The sequence below is a fragment of the Triticum aestivum genome, chromosome 7D, assembly GCF_018294505.1.
Source record: "Triticum aestivum cultivar Chinese Spring chromosome 7D, IWGSC CS RefSeq v2.1, whole genome shotgun sequence".
Lineage (NCBI taxonomy): Eukaryota > Viridiplantae > Streptophyta > Magnoliopsida > Poales > Poaceae > Triticum > Triticum aestivum.
In genome coordinates, this window is record NC_057814.1 from 478,252,216 (window position 1) to 478,272,431 (window position 20,216).

The window sequence follows — 20,216 nt, forward strand, 5'->3', positions numbered from 1 at the left end:
CACGTCGCCTAAAGGCGAATGCCGGAAGATGACCGCGGCGCTGGATTCGGCAATCGATGACCGATCCTGCTCGACATACGCAGGCGCACATGGTTCAGAACTTATAGCCGGAAACGAGTCCGAGGTTCCGGAGACACAGATATCACCTGAGGTTAGGTCTGTGTGCGGCCCGCGGAATCTACGGCTTCCGTAGCGGGGTTGAGCTTCCCGTCCTTGGAAGGCGCGATCTGCTCCGGATCTAAGGCCAGAGCGGTTATAGGTGCAGTTTCCTGGGCATGGCCCGATGACAGATTTAAGTCATGTTCATCGGTGGCGACGAGGAGCGACTGCCGTGGTCTCGAATCCGTCGAAGATCAAGTCTCCCCGGATATCCGCGACGTAGTTCAAGCTCCCAAATCTGACCTGATGGCCAGAGGCGTAGCTGTCGATCTGCTCCAAATGGCCAAGCGAGTTGGCCCACAGTGCGAAGCCGCCGAACACGAAGATCTGTCCGGGGAGGAAGGTTTCCCCTTGGACGACATCGTTGTTGACGATTGAAGGAGCCATCAAACCTTTTGAGGACGGCACAGTGGAACTCTCAATGAAAGCACCAATGTCGGTGTTAAAACCGGCGGATCTCGGGTAGGGGGTCCCGAACTGTGCGTCTAAGGTCGATGCTAACAGGAGACAGGGGACACAATGTTTACCCAGGTTCAGGCCCTCTCTATGGAGGTAATACCCTACTTCTTGCTTGATTGATCTTGAGGAATATGAGTATTACAAGAGTTGATCTACCACGAGATCGTAATGGCTAAAACCCTAGAAGTCTACCTGTATGACTATAAGTGTATCTGTTTCCGTACTAAGCCCTCTGGTTTATATAGACACCGGAGGGGGCTAGGGTTGTACAAAGTCGGTTACAGAGAAAAGGAATCTTCATATTTGATCGCCAAGCTTGCCTTCCACGCCAAGGAGAGTCCCATCCGGACACAGGTGAGAGTCTTTGGTCTTCGTATCTTCACAGCCCATTAGTCCGGCCCATGTCCAACAGGCCGGACGCCTGAGGACCCCTTAGTCTAGGACTCCCTCACTCAATGCTATATATTATTTCCCAATGATGTATGGCTATCCTATGATGTTTGAGTAGATCCGTTTTTTCCTATGGGTTCATTGATGATCGTGATTGGTTTGAGTTGCATGTTTTATTATTGGTGCTGTCCTATGGTGCTCTCTGTGTCGCGCAAGCGTGAGGGATCTCCGCTGTAGGGTTTGCAATATGTTCATGATTTGCTTATGGTGGGTGGCGTGAGTGACAGAAGCACAGACCCGAGTAAGCAGGTTGTTTGCGTATGGTAATAAAGAGGACTTGATACTTTAATGCTATGGTCGGGTTTTACCTTAATGATCTTTAGTAGTTGCGGATGCTTGCTAGAGTTCCAATCATAAGTGCATATGATCCAAGGAGAGAATGTATGTTAGCTTATGCCTCTCCCTCATATAAAATTGCAATAGTGATTACCGGTCTAGTTATAGATTGCCTAGGGACAAATAACTTTCTTGTGTGACAAAAAGCTCTCTACTAAAACTAACTTAGTTGTGTCTTCATCTAAATAGCCCCTACTTTTTATTTATGCGCTCTTTATTATCTTGCAAACCTATCCAACAACACCTACAAAGTACTTCTAGTTTCATACTTGTTCTAGGTAAAGCGAACATTAAGCGTGCGTAGAGTTGTATCGGTGTCGGTAGAACTTGAGGGAATATTTGTTCTACCTTTAGCTCCACGTTGGGTTCGACACTCTTACTTATCGAAAGAGGCTACAATTGATCCCCTATACTTGTGGGTTATCAATCTTCTACGAAATAATCAATATTTACCTCGCAAAAAAGAATCAATATTTTATCATGCTCCTGTTAAAAATGAGAATTGTTTTCCTGAGCACAAAAGTTCTATTTTTCAGCAAGATTAAATCAACTATCACTGTAAGCTATCAAAAAGGTCTTACTTGGCACAAACACTAATTAAAACACAAAACCACATCTAACCACGGGCTATATGAAATATTTATTGCAAAACAGAACCTAAAAAAGCACAAACAAAAAATAAAATTGGGTTGCCTCCCAACAAGCGCTATTGTTTAACGCCCTTAGCTAGGCATAGAACATGAATAGATCTAAGTATCATCTTTGGCATGCAATCCATAAGTGGCTCTCATAATAGAGTCATAAAGCAATTTAATTTTCTTTCTTGGAAAGTGTTCCATGCCTATCCGTAACGGAAATTGATATCTAAAGTTTTCTTCTTTCATATCAATAATCGCACCAATCGTTCTAAGGAAAGGTCTACCAAGAATAATAAGACATGTAGGATTGCAATCTATATCAAGAACAATGAAATCTACGGGCACATAATTCCTATTTGAAACAATAAGAACATCATTAATTCTTCCCATAGGTTTCTTAATAGTGGAATCCGCAAGATGCAAATTTAAAGAACAATCATCAAATTCACGGAAACCTAACACATCACATAAAGTTTTTGGAATCGTGGAAACACTAGCACCCAAAACACACAAAGCATGGCACTCATAATATTTAATCTTAATCTTAATGGTAGGTTCCCACTCATCATAAAGTTTTCTAGGAATAGAAACTTCCAATTCAAGCTTTTCTTCAAAAGATTTGATCATAGCATCAACGATATGTTTAGTAAAAGCTTTGTTTTGATTATAAGCATGAGGGGAATTCAACATGGATTGCAACAAGGAAATACAATCTATTAAAGAACCATTATTATAATTAAATTCCTTGAAATCCAAAAGAGTGGGTTCATCACTACCTAAAGTTTTGACCTCTCCAATGCCACTTTTATCAATTTTTGCATCAAGATCTAAAAACTCCGAATCATTGGGGAACTTTTTAACTAAAGTTTACTCATCTCCAGTCCCATCTTTATCAATATTTATATTGGAAAACCTAGATTCAATAGGAGTAACATCAATCACTTTAAGATCTTCATCATTATTTTCACGGAAACTAGAAGAACACGCTTTTATAAACCAATCTTTTTTAGCACACATCTTAGCGGTTCTTTCTTTGCACTCATCAATTGGAATTATCATAGCTTTGAAAGACTCATTGATATCATGCTTGGGTGGAATAGATCTAAGTTTCAAAGAATCAACATCAAGAGAAATTCTATCCACGCTCCTAGCCAAATCATCAATCTTTAGCAATTTTTCTTCAATCAAAGCATTGAAATTGTTCTGCGAACTCATAAATTCTTTAACACTATTCTCAAATTCAGAGGGCATCTTATTATAATTTTCATAAGAATTCTTGTAGGAATTACCATAATTATTAGAGGAATTACTTGGAAACGGCCTAGGATTAAAATTACCTTTATATGTGTTTTACCAAAATTGTTCCTACCAACAAAATTCACATCCATAGATTCATTATTATTCTCAATCAAAGTAGACAAAGGCATATCATTAGGATCACTAGGAGCACTCTTGCTAGCAAATAATTTCATAAGCTCATCCATCTTTCCACTCAAAACATTAATCTCTTCAATTGCATGCACTTTTTTACTAGTGGAAGATCTTTCAGTATGCCATTGAGAATAATTAACCATAATATTATCTGGGAGTTTAGTAGCTTCTCCCAAAGTAATTTCCATAAAAGTACCTCCCATGGCTGAATCTAAAAGACTTCTAGTAGCAAAATTCAATTTGTCATAAAAAACTGTATAATCATCCACAAATTCAAACCATGCGTAGGGCAATTTCATAACATCAATTTCATCCTCTCCCAAGATTGTGCAACATGTTCATAATCAAGTTGCTTAAAATTCATAATATCCTTCCTAAGAGAGATGATCTTAGCGTGAGGAAAATACTTGGAAATAAAAGCATCTTTACACTTATTCCACGAATCTATACTATTTTTGGGGAAAGATGAAAACCAAGATTTAGCACGATCTCGAAGCGAGAATGGAAATAGCTTCAATTTAACAATATCATTATCCACATATTTTTTGTTTTGCATATCACACAAATCAACGAAATTGTTTAGATGGGACGCGACATCTTCATTGGGAAGGCCGGAAAATTGATCTTTCATAACAAGATTCAGAAAGCGGTATTAATTTCACAAGATTTTGCATTAGTAGCGGGAGCAATCGGAGAACTAATAAAATCATTGTTGTTGGTATTAGAAAAGTCACACAATTTGGTATTCTCTTGAGTCATCGTGACAAAGCAAGCAATCCAATACACGATCACACAAAAAGCAAGCGAAGAAGACGAACGGAAGAGGGGCGAAGAAAAGGCAAATCTTTTCGAAAATCGTTTTAGAATTGGGGGAGAGGAAAATGAGAGGCAAATGGAAAATAATGTAATGCCAGAGATGAGAGTTTATCATGGGTACTTGGTATGTCTTGGCTTGGCGTAGATCTCCCCGGAAACGGCGCTAGAAATTCTTCCTGCTACTTCTTGAGCTTGTGTTGGTTTTTCCCTTGAAGAGGAAAGGGTGATGCAACAAAGTAGAGTAAGTATTTCCCTCAGTTTTGAGAACCAAGGTATCAATTCAATAGCAGACAACGCACAAGTCACCGATACCTGCACAAACAAACACCAACTTGCACCCAACGCGATAAAGGGGTGGTCAGTCCCTTCATGGTTATTTGCAAAGTGAGATCTGATAGAGATGGATAAATGGTAAAGTAATATTTTTGGTATTTTTGGTCTATGGAACGGAAAGTAAAAGATTGCAAAGGAAGTAAATAGGAAACTAAAATTGTAGATCGGAAACTTATATGATGGAAAGTATACCCGGGGGCCATAGGTTTCACTAGAGGCTTCTCTCAAGATATAAAATATTATGGTGGGTGAACAAATTACTACCGAGCAATTGATAGAAAAGCGCAAAGTTATGACGATATCTAAGGCAATGATCATGAATATAGGCATCACGTCCGTATCAAGTAGACCGACTCCTGCCTGCATCTACTACTATTACTCCACACATCGACCGACTCCTGCCTGCATCTAGAGTATTAAGTTCATAGAACAGAGTAACGCATTAAGTAAGATGACATGATGTAGCGGGATAAACTCAAGCAATATGATGAAAACCCAATCTTGTTATCCTCGATGGAAACAATACAATACGTGTCAGTTCCCCTTCTATCACTGGGATCGAGCATCGCAAGATTGAACCCAAAGCAAAGCACTTCTCCCATTGCAAGAAAAACCAATCTAGTTGGCCAAGCCAATCAATAGTTCGAAGCGACTGATACGTCTCCAACGTATCTATAATTTTTAATTGTTCCATGCTATTATATTATCCATCTTGGATGTTTTATATGCATTTATATGCTATTTGCTATGATTTTTGGGACTAACCTATTAACTTAGAGCCCAGTGCCAATTTTTGTTTTTTTCCTTGTTTTTGAGTTTTAAAGAAAAGGAATACCAAACGGAGTCCAATTGATGTGCCAATTTTTGATATTTTTTATGGACCAAAAGAAGCCCCCGGAGTAAAATAGTTGGGCCAGAAGAGTCCCGAGCCATCCACGAGGGTCGAGGGCGCGCCCCCTGCCTCGTGGATGACTCGGAGACCCCCCTGACGTGAGACCGATGCCAAAAATTCCTATAAATACTGAAACCCCCGAAAAGAAACCTCGGTCGGGAGTTCCGCCGCCGCAAGCCTCTGTAGCCACAAAAAACCAATCAGGACCCTGTTCCGGCACCCTGGCGGAGGGGGGAATCATCACCGGTGGCCATCTTCATTGTCTCGGCACTCTCCATGATGAGGAAGGAGTAGTTCACCCTCGGGGCTGAGGGTATGTACCAGTAGCTATGTGTTTGATCTCTCTCTCTCACGTTCTTGATGTGGCACGATCTTGATCTAACGCAAGCTTTGCTACTATAGTTGGATCTTATGATGTTTCTCCCCCTCTATCTCCTTGTGATGAATTGAGTTTTCCCTTTTAAGTTATCTTATCGGATTGAGTCTTTAAGGATTTGAGAACACTTGATGTATATCTTGCCTGGGATACCTGTGGTGACAATGGGGTATTCTATTGATTCACTTGATGTATGTTTTGGTGATCAACTTGCGGGTTCCGTGACCTTGGGAACCTATGCATAGGGGTTGGCACACGTTTTCGTCTTGACTCTCCGGTAGAAACTTTGGGGCACTCTTTGAAGTTCTTTGTGTTGGTTGAATAGATGAATCTGAGATTGTGTGATGCATATCATATAATCATACCCACGGATACTTGAGGTGACATTGGAGTATCTAGTTGACATTAGGGTTTTGGTTGATTGTGTCTTAAGGTGTTATTTTACTACAAACTCTAGGGCTGTTTGTGACACTTATAGGAATAGCCCAATGGATTGATCGAAAAGAATAACTTTGAGGTGGTTTCGTACCCTACAATAATCTCTTCGTTTGTTCTCCGCTATTAGTGACTTTGGAGTGACTCTTTGTTGCATATTGAGGGATAGTTATATGATCTAATTATGTTATCCTTGTTGAGAGAACTTGCACTAGTGAAAGCATGAACCCTAGGCCTTGTTTCGAAGCATTGCAATACTGTTATCACTCACTTTTATCATTAGTTACCTTGCTGTTTTTATAATTTTAGATTATAAAAACCAATATCTACCATCCATATTGCACTTGTATCACCATCTCTTCGCCGAACTAGTGCACCTATACAATTTACCATTGCATTGGGTGTGTTGGGGACACAAGAGACGCTTTGTTATTTGGTTGCAGGGTTGTTTGAGAGAGACCATCTTCATCCCACGCCTCCCACGGATTGATAAACCTTAGGTCATCCACTTGACGAAAATTTGCTACTGTCCTACAAACCTCTGCACTTGGAGGCCCAACAACATCTACAAGAAGAAGGTTGTGTAGTAGACATCAAGCTCTTTTCTGGCGCCGTTGCCGGGGAGGTTAGTGCTTGAAGGTATATCTTTAGATCTTGCAATCGAATCTTTTAGTTTCTTGTTTTATCACTAGTTTAGTTTATAAAAGAAAACTACATAAAATGGAATTGAGGGTGCCTCAGATGCTTCATCTTTTTAATATCTTTCGTGAAAATAAGGATTCCGATAATTTTGCCAAAATGTTAGAAGAAGAATGCAATAAAATGTTTGGCATACAATCTTTGAATGATGAGCATGATTGCATTTGTTAGTATGAACTCTTTGAATATCCGTAGTACTAATGATGATTGCACTAGTCATGATGAAAATGTCTCTTATAAGCATGTCAATTTTTGTGGAATGCATAGAGTTTGCAAGTATACACCAAATAGGGAAGATAGATTTTGCAAGAGGCATAAGTATTTAGAAACTAAATGGTTGCACGAGAGGCTAGATGCTTGTGCTGAAAATTTAAAATTTCTTTGCCATCCTTGTGAACTTTGCAATGAACGTGATCATTTAAATCTCCAATGCAAATTGTTTCATGATCATATCATGTCCAAAAATTGTGATGACTTGATTTCCCTTGCGCATCATAAAGTTCTTGATTTTGATCTAGAGAAAATTTATATGTATTGTGCAGTGAATTGCATTGAAAATCCTTATATTGCCAATTACATAAAGACAAGAAAACAAATAGAAGATGAAGAGAATACTAATGAAAGGGAAGAGATTTCCCAATATCCTCCTATTCTTTGTTATGATGAATCAGGTAACGAGGAGGAGCCTTCTATTCAACCAATCTCATTAATAAGGAGCTCCAAAAAGAGGAGTAAACCCATACTTAATGTGAAGAAGAAAACTAAAAGACGGAGAAGCAAAGGTAAAAAGGTATCCCTCCCAAATGATGTTGCTCCTATTACTCATTATGATGATGATAATTGCTATACTATTGGTGCTATCCATACTATTAATGATGAGAGTGATTATGGTTATGACATGAAAAGGCCCAAGCTTGGGGATGCTATGTTTAATGAAGATCATATTTTTAGTTTCCCAAGTTCTAATGAGCAAATTTATTATGATGATAGCATACCTCCTATTTATGATGATTATATTGATGAAAGTGGGTTTGGAAGAGTGTAAACTTTAGGAAGTAATGATCCCACTATTTTGGAGGATGTTGAATCTTATTGTGATAATTATAAAAGCGGATTTGGAGAGGTCATGACTTTATTTAGTAATGATTCCACTATCTTGGAAGAGGTTTCAATTGATTATGATGAGAACAAAGTTGCTACTTATGATGATTATTGTGATGATACTTATGCTATAAAACTAGTGATGATTATTTATATAACTTGTCATGATTATGATTACCCTTTTTCTGAACATTACTCTTTTTATGTGGAAAAATTTTATAGTATTCGAGTTTCTTATGATACTCCCACTATTCCGAATGAGAAGAATTTTGCTTATGTGGAGAGTAGTAAATTTTCTATGCTTGTAGATCATGAAAAGAATGCTTTATGTGATGGTTATATTGTTGAATTTATTCATGATGATACTGAAAATTATTATGAGGGAGGAATATATGCTTGTAGGAATTGCAATAATATCAGGTTTCCTCTCTATGTGTTAAAAGTTTTGAAGTTATATATGCTTGTTTTGTCTTCCGATGCTAGTTGATTCTTGTTCCCATAAATTGTTTGCTCACAAAATCCCTATGCATAGGAAGTGGTTTAGGCTTAAATGTGTTAGTCATATTCTTCATGATGCTCTCTTTATGTTTCAATTCTTATCTTTTATGTGAGCATCATTGAAATCGCCATGCCTAGCTAAAAAGGCATTAAAGAAAAGCGCTTGTTGGGAGACAACCCAATATTTACCCCTACTATTTTTGTGTGTCCACATGATTAAGCTACTGTAGTAATCATGTTTTATAGCTTTTGTTTCAATAAAGTGCCAAGTAGAACCTTTGGGAAGACTTGGGTGAAAGTTAATGTGATCTTGCTGTAAAAAACAGAAACTTTGCGCTCACAAGATTAGCTGTCATTTTTTACTGAAGGGTGATTTTAAGTTGATTATTTTTGAAGAAGATTAATATACAAATTCCTCACGTCCAAAAATTTATTTCAGAATTTTTGGATTTACAGAAATATTCGATAGTTACAGATTACTACAGACTGTTCTGTTTTTGACAGATTCTGTTTTCTATGTGTTGTTTGCTTATTTTGATGAATCTATGTGTAGTATCGGAGGGTATGAACCATAGAGAAGTTAGAATACAGTAGATATTACACCAATATAAATAAATAATTAGTTCACAACAGTACCAAAAGTGGTGATTTTATTTCCTTATACTAACGGAGCTTACGAGTTTTCTGTTGAGTTTGGTGCTGTGAAGTTTTCAAGTTTTGGGTAAAGATTCGATGGACTATGGAATAAGGAGTGCCAAGAGCCTAAGCTTGGGGATGCCCAAGGAACCCCAAGGTAATATTCAAGGACAACCAAGAGCCTGAGATTGGGGATGCCCCGGAAGTCATCCCCTCTTTCGTCTTCGTTCATCGGTAACCTTACTTGGAGCTATATTTTTATTAACCACATGATATGTGTTTTGCTTGGAGCGTCATTTTATTTTCTTTTGTTTTGCTTGATGTTTGAATAAAATACCAAGATCTGAAATTATTAAATGTTAGAGAGTCTTCACATAGTTGCATAATTATTCGACTACTCATTGATTTTCACTTATATCTTTCGGAGTAGTTTGTCATTTGCTCTAGTGCTTCACTTATATCTTTTTAGAGCACGACGGTGGTTTCATTTTGAAGAAATTGATGAACTCTCATGCTTCACTTATATTATTTTGAGAGTCTTAAACAGCATGGTAATTTTCTTTGGTTATAAATTTAGTACTAATATGATAGGCATCCAAGAGGGATATAATAAAAACTTTCATATGAAGTGCATTGAATAGTATGAGAAGTTTGATTCCTTATGATTGTTTTGAGATATGAAGATGGTGATATTAGAGTCATGCTAGTGGTGTAGTTGTGAATTTGAGAGATACTTGTGTTAAAGTTTGTGATTCCCGTAGCATGCATGTATGGTGAACCATTATGTGATGAAGTTGGAGCATGAGGTATTTATTGATTGTCTTCCTTATGAGTGGAGGTCGGGTCGCGCGATGGTTAACTCCTACCAATCCTTCCCCTAGGAGCATGCGCGTAGTACTTTGTTTTGATGACTTGTAGATTTTGGCAATAAGTATATGAGTTCTTTATGACTAATGTTGAGTCCATGGATTATACGTACTCTCACCCTTCCACCATTGCTAGCCTCTCTTGTGTCGAGCAACTTTCGCCGGTACTATACACCCACCATATACCTTCCTCAAGACAGCCACCATACCTACCTATTATGGCATTTCCATAGCCATTCCAAGATATATTGCCATGCAACTTTCCACCATTCCGTTTATTATGACACGCTTCATTATTGTCATATTGCTTTGCATGATCATGTAGTTGACATCGTATTTGTGGCAAAGCCACCTTTCATAAGTCTTTCATACATGTCATTCTTGAGTCATTGCACATCCCGGTACACCGCCGGAGGCATTCATATAGAGTCATATTTTGTTCTAATTCTTGAGTTGTAAGTAAATAAAAGTGTGATGATCATCATTATTAGAGCATTGTCCCAGTGAGGAAAGGATGATGAAGACTATGATTCCCCCACAAGTCGGGTTGAGACTCCGGACGAAAAAAGAGGCCAAAAAAAAAGAGGGCCCCAAGAAAAGAGAAAACAAAAAAATGAGAGAAAAAGAGAGAAGGGGCAATGCTACTATCCTTTTACCACACTTGTGCTTCAAAGTAGCACCATGATCTTCATAATAGAGAGTCTCCTGTGTTGTTACTTTCATATACTTGTGGGAATTTTCGACCATAGAACTTGGCTTGTATATTCCAACGATGGGCTTCCTCAAATGCCCTAGGTCTTCAAGAGTAAGCAAGTTGGATGCACACCCACTTAGTTTCTTTTTGATCTTTCATACACTTATAGCTCCAGTGCATCCGTTGCATGGCAATCCCTACTCACTCACATTGATATCCATTGATGGGCATCTCCATAGCCCGTTGATACGCCTAGTTGATGTGAGACTATCTTCTCCTTTTGTCTTCTCCACAACCACCATTCTATTCCACCTATGGTGCTATGTCCATGGCTCACGCTCATGTATTGCATCAAAGTTGAAAAAGTTTGAGAATACTAAAGTATGAAACAATTGCTTGGCTGAAACCGGGGTTGTGCATGATTTAAATATTTTGTGTGATGAAGATAGAGCATAGCCAGACTATATGATTTTGTAGGGATAGCTTTCTTTGGCAATGTTATTTTGAGAAGACATGATTGCTTTGTTCGTGTGCTTGAAGTACTACTGTTTTTATGTCAATATTAAACTTTTGTTTTGAATCTTATGGATCTGAATATTCTTGCCACAATAGAGAAGATTACATTGATAAATATGTTAGGTAGCATTCCACATAATTTTTTTTGTTTTTATCATTTACCTACTCGAGGACGAGCAGGAATTAAGCTTGGGGATGCTTGATACGTCTCCAACGTATCTATAATTTTTGATTGTTCCATGCTATTATATTATCCATCTTGGATGTTTTATATGCATTTATATGTTATTTTATATGATTTTTGGGACTAACCTATTGACCTAGAGCCCAGTGCCAGTTTCTGTTTCTTCCTTGTTTTTGAGTTTTACAGAAAGGAATACCAAACGGAGTCCAATTGACGTGCCAATTTTTGTTGATTTTTTATGGACCAAAAGAAGCCCCCGGAGTAAAATAGTTGGGCCAGAAGAGTCCCGAGCCATCCACGTGGGTGGAGAGCGCGCCCTACCCCCTGGGCGCGCCCCCTGCCTCGTGGATGACTCAGAGACCCCCCTGACGTGAGATCGAAGCCAAAAATTCCTATAAATACATAAACCCCCGAAAAGAAACCTAGATCGGGAGTTCCGCCGCCGCAAGCCTATGTAGCCACCAAAAATCAATCGGGACCCTGTTCCGGCACCCTGCCGAAGGGGGGAATCATCACCGGTGGCCATCTTCATCATCCCGGCGCTCTCCATGATGAGGAGGGAGTAGTTCACCCTCGGGGCTGAGGGTATGTACCAGTAGCTATGTGTTTGATCTCTCTCTCTCTCGTGTTCTTGATGTGGCACGATCTTGATGTAACGCGAGCTTTGCTACTCTAGTTGGATCTTATGATGTTTCTCCCCCTCTATCTCCTTGTGATGAATTGAGTTTTCCCTTTTAAGTTATCTTATCGGATTGAGTCTTTAAGGATTTTAGAACACTTGATGTATGTCTTACGTGGGATACATGTGGTGATAATGGGGTATTCTATTGATTCACTTGATGTATGTTTTGGTGATCAACTTGCGGGTTCCGTGACCTTGGGAATCTATGCATAGGGGTTGGCACACGTTTTCGTCTTGACTCTCCGGTAGAAACTTTGGGGCACTCTTTGAAGTTCTTTGTGTTGGTTGAATAGATGAATCTGAGATTGTGTGATACATATCGTATAATCATACCCGCGGATACTTGAGGTGACATTGGAGTATCTAGGTGACATTAGGGTTTTGGTTGATTTGTGTCTTAAGGTGTTATTTTACTACGAACTCTAGGGCTGTTTGTGACACTTATAGGAATAGCCCAATGGATTGATCGGAAAGAATAACTTTGAGGTGGTTTCGTACCCTACAATAATCTCTTCGTTTGTTCTCCGCTATTAGTGACTTTGGAGTGACTCTTTGTTGCATGTTGAGGGATAGTTATATGATCTAATTATGTTATCCTTGTTGAGAGAACTTACACTAGTGAAAGTATGAACCCTAGGCCTTGTTTCAAAGCATTGCAAGACCGTTTTTGCTCACTTTTATCATTAGTTACCTAGCTGTTTTTATAATTTCAGATTATAAAAACCTATATCTGCCATCCATATTGCACTTGTATGACCATCTCTTCGCTGAACTAGTGCACCTATACAATTTACCGTTGTATTGGGTGTGTTGGGGACACAAGAGAATCTTTGTTATTTGGTTGGAGGGTTGTTTGAGAGAGACCATCTTCATCCTATGCCTCCCACGGATTGATAAACCTTAGGTCATCCACTTGAGGGAAATTTGCTACTGTCCTACAAACCTCTGCACTTGGAGGCCCAACAACGTCTACAAGAAGAAGGTTGTGTAGTAGACATCAGGGACTTGCAAAGATATCAAATCATGCATATAAGAATTTAGAGGAGATTCAAATAATATTCATAGATAAGCTAACCATAAATCCACAATTCATCGGATCTCATCAAACACACCGCAAAAAATTATTACATCGAATACATCTCCAAGAACGTCGAGGAGAACATGGTATTGAGAATCAAAGAGAGACACTACAGGAATCAGGCACTTTGCCATCTGCCTTGGCAGACGGCAAAGGCCTTTGCCGTCAGCCAACAGACGGCAATAGGTCCGGCTGAATAAGCTAAGGCAAAGGCCTCTTTGTCGTCCGCCAGCAGACGGCAAAGGACATGGACAGCACACGTGGCGGCTTAGGTCCGTTAAGGGGTTAACGAGCGTTCTTTGCCATCTACTGGCAGACGGCAAACATCTCTGCATCTTTGCCGTCTGCCAGCGAACGGCGAAGTGCCAGTATAGCCCCTGTTTTTCTGTTTTTTCTTAAATTCATTGAATTTGACAGAATTTCAGATATATATATATATACACATTTGAAAATAATTTCAACAAGAATACCAACAATAAGTTTCCACTCAACATATCCAACATACAAGTTTCCAACAACATATCCAACATATACAATGGTTTCCAACAACATATCCATACATACATTTCCAAAACAAGTTTCCAACAACATATCCAAAAGTAAGCACAAGGAGAAGAGTACACTCCATCAATGCAAGCTTCCTCATCTAAAGCAAATCTGCAAATTAGGAAAGATGAAAGTTAGAAGAAGAAGAAGAAGACTAGCTAGAAGAAGAAGAAGAAGAAGAAGCAGCAAAAGAAGAAGAAGGAGGAGGAGGAGGAGGAGAAGAAGAAGAATCTGTCTTCTCTTTCTTTTTCTCCTCTCCTCTTCTTTATCTTCTTCTTCTTGTAACTAAGGTAGGTAAAAGTGCCATTTTTAGCTAAGCTAGGTAAAAATGCTAAGTGTGTAGGTCATTTTAGAGCTAAGCTAGGTAAATAGGTCATTTTGGAGCTAACCTAGGTAGTTATGCCATTTTTGCGCTAACTTAAGCATATTTCTTCATTTTGTAGGACAAAATGGTAAGTGTAGGTCATTTTAGAGCTATCCTAGTTAAAATCGGTCATTTTGGAGCTAGGTAAGGTTATTTTGTAATTTTGGAGGAAAATAAACTAAGTATATGACAGTTTGGAGCTAAACCAAGGTTATTATGCCATTTTTACCTAAGTAAGCTAATTATGTCATAAATGAACTAGGTAAGCTAAGTATAGATCATTATATAGCTATCCTAGGTAGTTATGCCATATTAGCTAACTAAGCATATTAAGTAATTTAGGAGGAAAAAATGCTAAGTATATGTCATTTTATAGCTATCCTAGGTAAAGTATGTCAGTTTGGAGCTCAGTAAGGTTATTATGTCATTTTCAAGGAAAATAAGCTAAGTATAGGTCATTTTGGAGCTAAACCAAGGTTATTATGCCATTTTTTTACCTAAGTGAGCTAATTATGTCATAAATGAACTAGCTAAGCTAATTATAGATCATTATTGAGCTATCCTAGGTAGTTATGCCATTTTTACCTAAGTGAGATAATTATATCATAAGTGAACTAGCTAAGCTAGCTATAGATCATTATTGAGCTATCCTAGGTAGTTATGCCATTTTCTAGCTAACTAAGCATATTTTTCATTTTGGAGGAAAAAATGCTAAGTATAGGTCATTTTATAGTTATCCTAGGTAAAATATGTCATTTTGGAGCTAAGTAAGTCATTTCTTAAGCTAAGTATGCATTTGTTAAGAAAAACACTGTCGGGTGGTTGGTGCGACATATGCCAAGGGATGGCTTATCATTGTGGGAGCCAATAAAACGTCGCCGGTGCCTGGAAACGGGATGAGGCGAAGACATGCACGCCGGCGAATCTTACCCAGGTTCGGGGCTCTCCGAGGAGATAACACCCCTAGTCCTGCTCTGCGGGGTCTCCGCATGATCACTAGATCGATAAAGGGTAGCTACAATCGCTCCTAGAGCTGTTGGGATCAAGGGAGAAGAAGGACAAGGCTAGCTCTTGCTTCTCTCTGTCTATGGTGTGTGTATGTGCTATGCTTGGAAGCCAAACATGCCCAGGTGCCAACCCTTTGCATGGGCGCTCCGGGGGGTTTATATACGCCTACCCCCCGGGGGTACAATGGTAATCCGACTGGGATCTGGTCCCAGCCGTCAGTGTCTACGCTCGCCGGCTCCTCCGGCGGCTGCTGGGTCCCGCTGGCTGGTGGGCCCCGCTGGCTGCCGGCTACCTGGTCGACAGGCCGCCCCCACCGCCTAGGGTTTTGTCGGCGGTTGCTTACTGTAGCCGCGCCTCTGATGATGAGGGTTTTGTCGGGGTGAACATGGCTACAGTGGGCCGCCTCGGGGGCTATCACTGTAGCCTCACCCCGTCTTGTCTCCTTAATGGGGCTCCTGCTTCGAGGACGGGAGTGGCCGGCTTCTGGAGGCCGGCTATACTCTTGGCCGCCTAGGAAGAGCCGGGCCGCCTTCACGCCTCTCTCTGACTGAAGGGGCCCGCAGTCCTTGGGCCGTACAGGAGTGGGTCGTCGATGACGTCGTAGCTGGCGTGGCTACAGTGCCGGGCCGCACGGGAGACCTCCCCCCCCGTACGGCCTCCTGTAGCCATGCCCACCTCGGGCCTAGGGGGTCGTGGGCCGCACTGTGGCCATGCCCCGTCAAGTCGTCGTTATGTAGGAGTGGTTGTGACCTTGACCGGCTTCTAGGAGTCGGCATCCTTCTTGGCCGGCTTCTTGGAGTCGGTGAGGCTGGGTCGCCTTCCGGGAGTCGGCTTTAGAGCTAGCCTGCCGGGGAAGGCGGCCCAAACGCCTGGAGTGCTTGAAGGCCCAAAGGCCTGATAAATTTTCTGAAGAGCCAGGGGTAGTCGGTTAGGCTACCTGTGGTCGTTTACCCCGACAGTAGTCCCCGAAGCTGATTGGGCTTCGAGGTGGAGCGGGGTTCGAGAAGCTCGGTCAGCTTCCTATCATGACAAGCCGGCAGCTGGGAGCCGGCCTTGGTGCTGGCGCGCCGCCTTCAGTCGAATTCTTCTGGAGTCGGGGGGCGGGAACCCGCAGGCTCGTGCACCGGGCCGCGGGCCGGCCTCGGGCCGTGGCGTGCCACGTGGCCAGAAAGCCTGCCAGCCCACGCGCGTGACGGGACATCGCCGCAGGGAGGCGGCCCGCCACGTCCGCGCCCCGGCCCAGGCGCGGATCCTTTGTATCCCGAAACCGCCCGCACGTTCCGTGCGACAGTTTCGACTCGCACTTATGCGTAATAAACGCGGGACGTGGTGGGAGTGGGCGCAGTTAATCCCACGTCTCCCCCCCCACGTCCGGCCTCTTCGGCCGCGTGAGGCTATAAGTAGGGGGAGGTGGAGGGCGGCAGACCCTCGCACGCCCCTCCTACTCCCTTCGTCTCCTCGCCTTACTTGCTCTTGCGACAGTGCCTCGCCGCCGCGCTCTTCCTTCGCGCGTTCCTCCGCTGCCGTGCCAGCTTCCGCTATGCCTCCCCACGTAGAGCAGCTCGGCGGGGATTGGGATGGCTCCATTGTTCACAACGACCACATCGACTTCCTCCGCGACACCCGGCGTCTGCCCAGCGCGGACAAAGTGGAGGTCCGCCTCGCGCCAGAGAAGGAGGTCAGGCCGGCGCCGCGGGAGGGCGAGCCGGTGGTCTTCCGCTCGCACTTCCGGCGCGGCTTCGGCCTGCCAGTGAGTGCTTTCTTCCGCTCCTGCTTGGACTTCTATCAACTCCGCCGCACCACCTCACCCCCAACGCGGTGGTGCTGCTGTCGGCCTTCGTCACCCTGTGCGAGGGCTATCTTGGCGTCCTCCCCACCCTCGAGCTCTGGGGGGAGTTCTTCCAGTCGAAGCTGGGCACGTGCGTGAGGGGCGTGCCGGCTCAGACCGGCGCCTTCATTGCGTCGCGGAGATCAGGCGCCGACAACCCCTTCCCGTCATCACGCTGATCCAATTGGTGAAGAAGTGGCAGAAGTCATACTTCTACGTGCGGAGCATCGCTCCCTGAGGTGACTACCTCAACTTGCCGGCTTACGTAGCCGGCCCGCCGGCGGGGAGGCTGCCCCAGTGGTCCTTCCGGGCGGTGACGCTGTCGCAGGGAGGAAACGCCGCCATCGCCCGCCTGCGGGTGATGGTCCAGTCGGAGGGGCTGACGGGGCCCGACCTCCTGGCCGCGTTCGTCACACGCCGGGTCCTTCCGCTCCAGAGCCGGCCTCATCTGATCTATCAGATGAGCGGCCAGCTTGATCCGAGCCGGATGTGTACCAAGGAGATGCCGCGGCCTGACGCCGCCGACATGGTGAACTACCTCGCCAATTGCCAGCTTTTCGATGACTGGCAATTCGGCAAGGAACCATACAGCCGCGCCAATCCTCCGCCTACGGTACGCTCCCCTTCTCTTTTTCTCTTTCTCTCCCTCGGCTTTGTCGCCGAGTTCTTTTGGGCTGACTCTAACTCAGTCGGCTCGCTCTTTTTGACAGAATCCTCTGCTTCGGCCGGCCGGCGGAGCGGACGTGGAGCGCCGCTTCGTCCCCGACCGGACCGAGCACGACCAGGAGGACCCCGACCTGGGGGCGGTCCATATGGAGGACGCCGCCGAGCCGGTTGGCGGCCAAGCGGCGGCGAAGCAGGCGGCTCCGGGTTTACCGCTACCTTCGAGGACTGGCCAGACGAGGACGAAGCCGAGGCCGTCCCGCCCCGCCAGCCGGCCTCCGGACGCGGCGCGGGCTCTTCCGTCGTGCAGCCTGCTCGGGGTAGAGGCCAGAAACGTCGCGCCACCCAGGGCATGTTCGGCAGCCGGACGAAGAAGCCTAGGGGTGGGGCGGCGGCCACCAGGCGGGAAGAGGCGGCCGCGAAGGCGGCTCGCTTCCGCAAAGTGGTGAAGCAGCCGCAGACGGTGTCGGCGCAAGTTCTCTCTTTCTTCGTATTGTCCTTCTTTCTTTCCTTTTGTGGTTCTTGAGTCTTCGTCTTCTTTTTCAACGGTCAGGGCTCCGCTATCACTTGAGTGGGCGGACGCCGGCTCCGTCATAGAGTCGCCAGGGGACTCTGGGAGCACCACCCGCCGCGTAGATCCCCGCGCCGCCCTCCTGGAGGCGACAGAAAGGAACGCGCGGGAGGCGCGGGAGGAGTAGGAAGCGCGGGAGGCGGAGGCACGGAGGGCAGCTGCCGCCCAGGCGGCTCGGGAGGAGGAAGCGGCGAAGGCGCTCGCCGAGGCCGCAGCCAAGGCCCAGGCAGAGGCCGAGGCCGAAGCGGCGGCAGGGGAGGCCTTGATGGTCACCCCCCTGCGCACCATGGCGCCCGGGGACGTGGATCCCTCGCCGGGGGGAGCCAGCGGTTCCCAGCCAGGGCTGGGAGGAAGCGGTGACGACGTCGTCATCTTGGGGGAGGCGCCGGGGCCGACTCCTCCGACTAGGACGACCCAAGGCCGCCAGCCTGAGCCTGCGTCCGCACAGTCGGCGGGGGGCGAGCCGGCCGCGGGGGCTGAGGTGGCGGTCCGGGTTCCGCCAAGCCGGCGTGCGGGGAAGGCCGCGGCTGAACCGCAGAAGGCTGCGTCGGAGCCACAGCCGGCCGTGGGCTCCAGCTCGTCGGCCCGAGACGCGGAGGCGGCCAGCGCTACCTCGGGGTGGACGCCGGGCGGAGGGTCGGCCGTGGTGAACGTCGCCGCGCAAGACGTCCGGACCCGGCTGCAGAGCCAAGCCGCGGCGCTGAGGCAGTTCACCGACGAATTCCTCGCCACGCGGGCAGCCATCCGGGTTAGTATTCTCATCTTGCTCTTTTTTGAACTTGATTTCTCTCGTGGGGGCGCGTCAGCGCACCCACTGGGTGTAGTCCCCGTGTTCCGAGTCGGCTGCTGAGCAGGCGGCTTGAAACTTCTTGGAGATTTTCGTTTTTGCTGCTTTTGTTCTCACGTCGGTCTTCTGTCCGTCTTGCAGGACTACCACAATTTCCGAGCGGCCGCCTTCAACTCCCAGGCTCAGGAGTTGACCCAGAAGACCGCCGATCTCACGGAAAGCCGAGGTATGTGACTTGACCTTTTTCTTATGTGGGGGCGCGTCAGCGCACCCACTGGGTGTAGTCCCCGAGATTCGGGCCGACTGCTGAGCAGTCGGCTCGGATCTTCCTTGATCATTCCTCATTGTTCTTCTTTTTCTTCTATCTCTGCAGCGGCCAACGCCAGTCTGAGGGCGCAGCTGGGGGAGTCCCAGACTGCTCTTCGTGCCAAGGACGCGGAGCTCGCCGCCTTGGTGCAGGAGCGCGACCGCCTGGTCAAGAAGCTGGCCGACCAGGAGGAAGGCCACAAGGCTGCGCTGAAAACTGCGCAGGATCGCGAGGCCGCCCTTCAGGCCGAGTTCGAGACGGAGGCGGCCGGCTGGGCAGAGGTTAAGCAGACTCTGGTCTCTGGCTATGGCCAGATTGAGGACCTGGTTGATGGTAAGTCATCTACCACTTCGTCGTTTCTTGCCATCCGCCATTCGACTTGTTTTTCTGATTTTGGTGTTTTTCTTTCATTTTCTTCTTCTCACAGAGTACTTCCCCGGCTATTCCACTGCCGCCAACCAGGCCGTCGAAGCCCGTCGTCAGGCGAAGAGGCAAGCCGGCTTCGAGATCTCGCCAACCGCCGGCCGTTCGCTGGAGGAGCAGCTCCTGGCGATCCAGGCTCGCATCCAGCCGGCTCACAGGCTGCTCCACCGGCTTCAGCGTGCCGGGTCGGCGGTCTTGGCCGCCCTCTGGCCTGGCCAAGTGGTCCCACGCACTCCCAGTCGGACCGCCGACTAGCTGGAGATGGCCGTCGGCCGCTTCGAGGCTTGGAAGGCGTCAGCGGCTCGCTCCGGCGCCAGGCGGGCGCTGGAGTTCGTCAAGGCCTGGTATCCCGGTTTGAACCTGGACCAGCTGTCGACCTGGCGGCAGCAAGCCGACACGGAGCTGGAGCCGGCGCGGCCGGCCATCATTCGGCGAGCTTC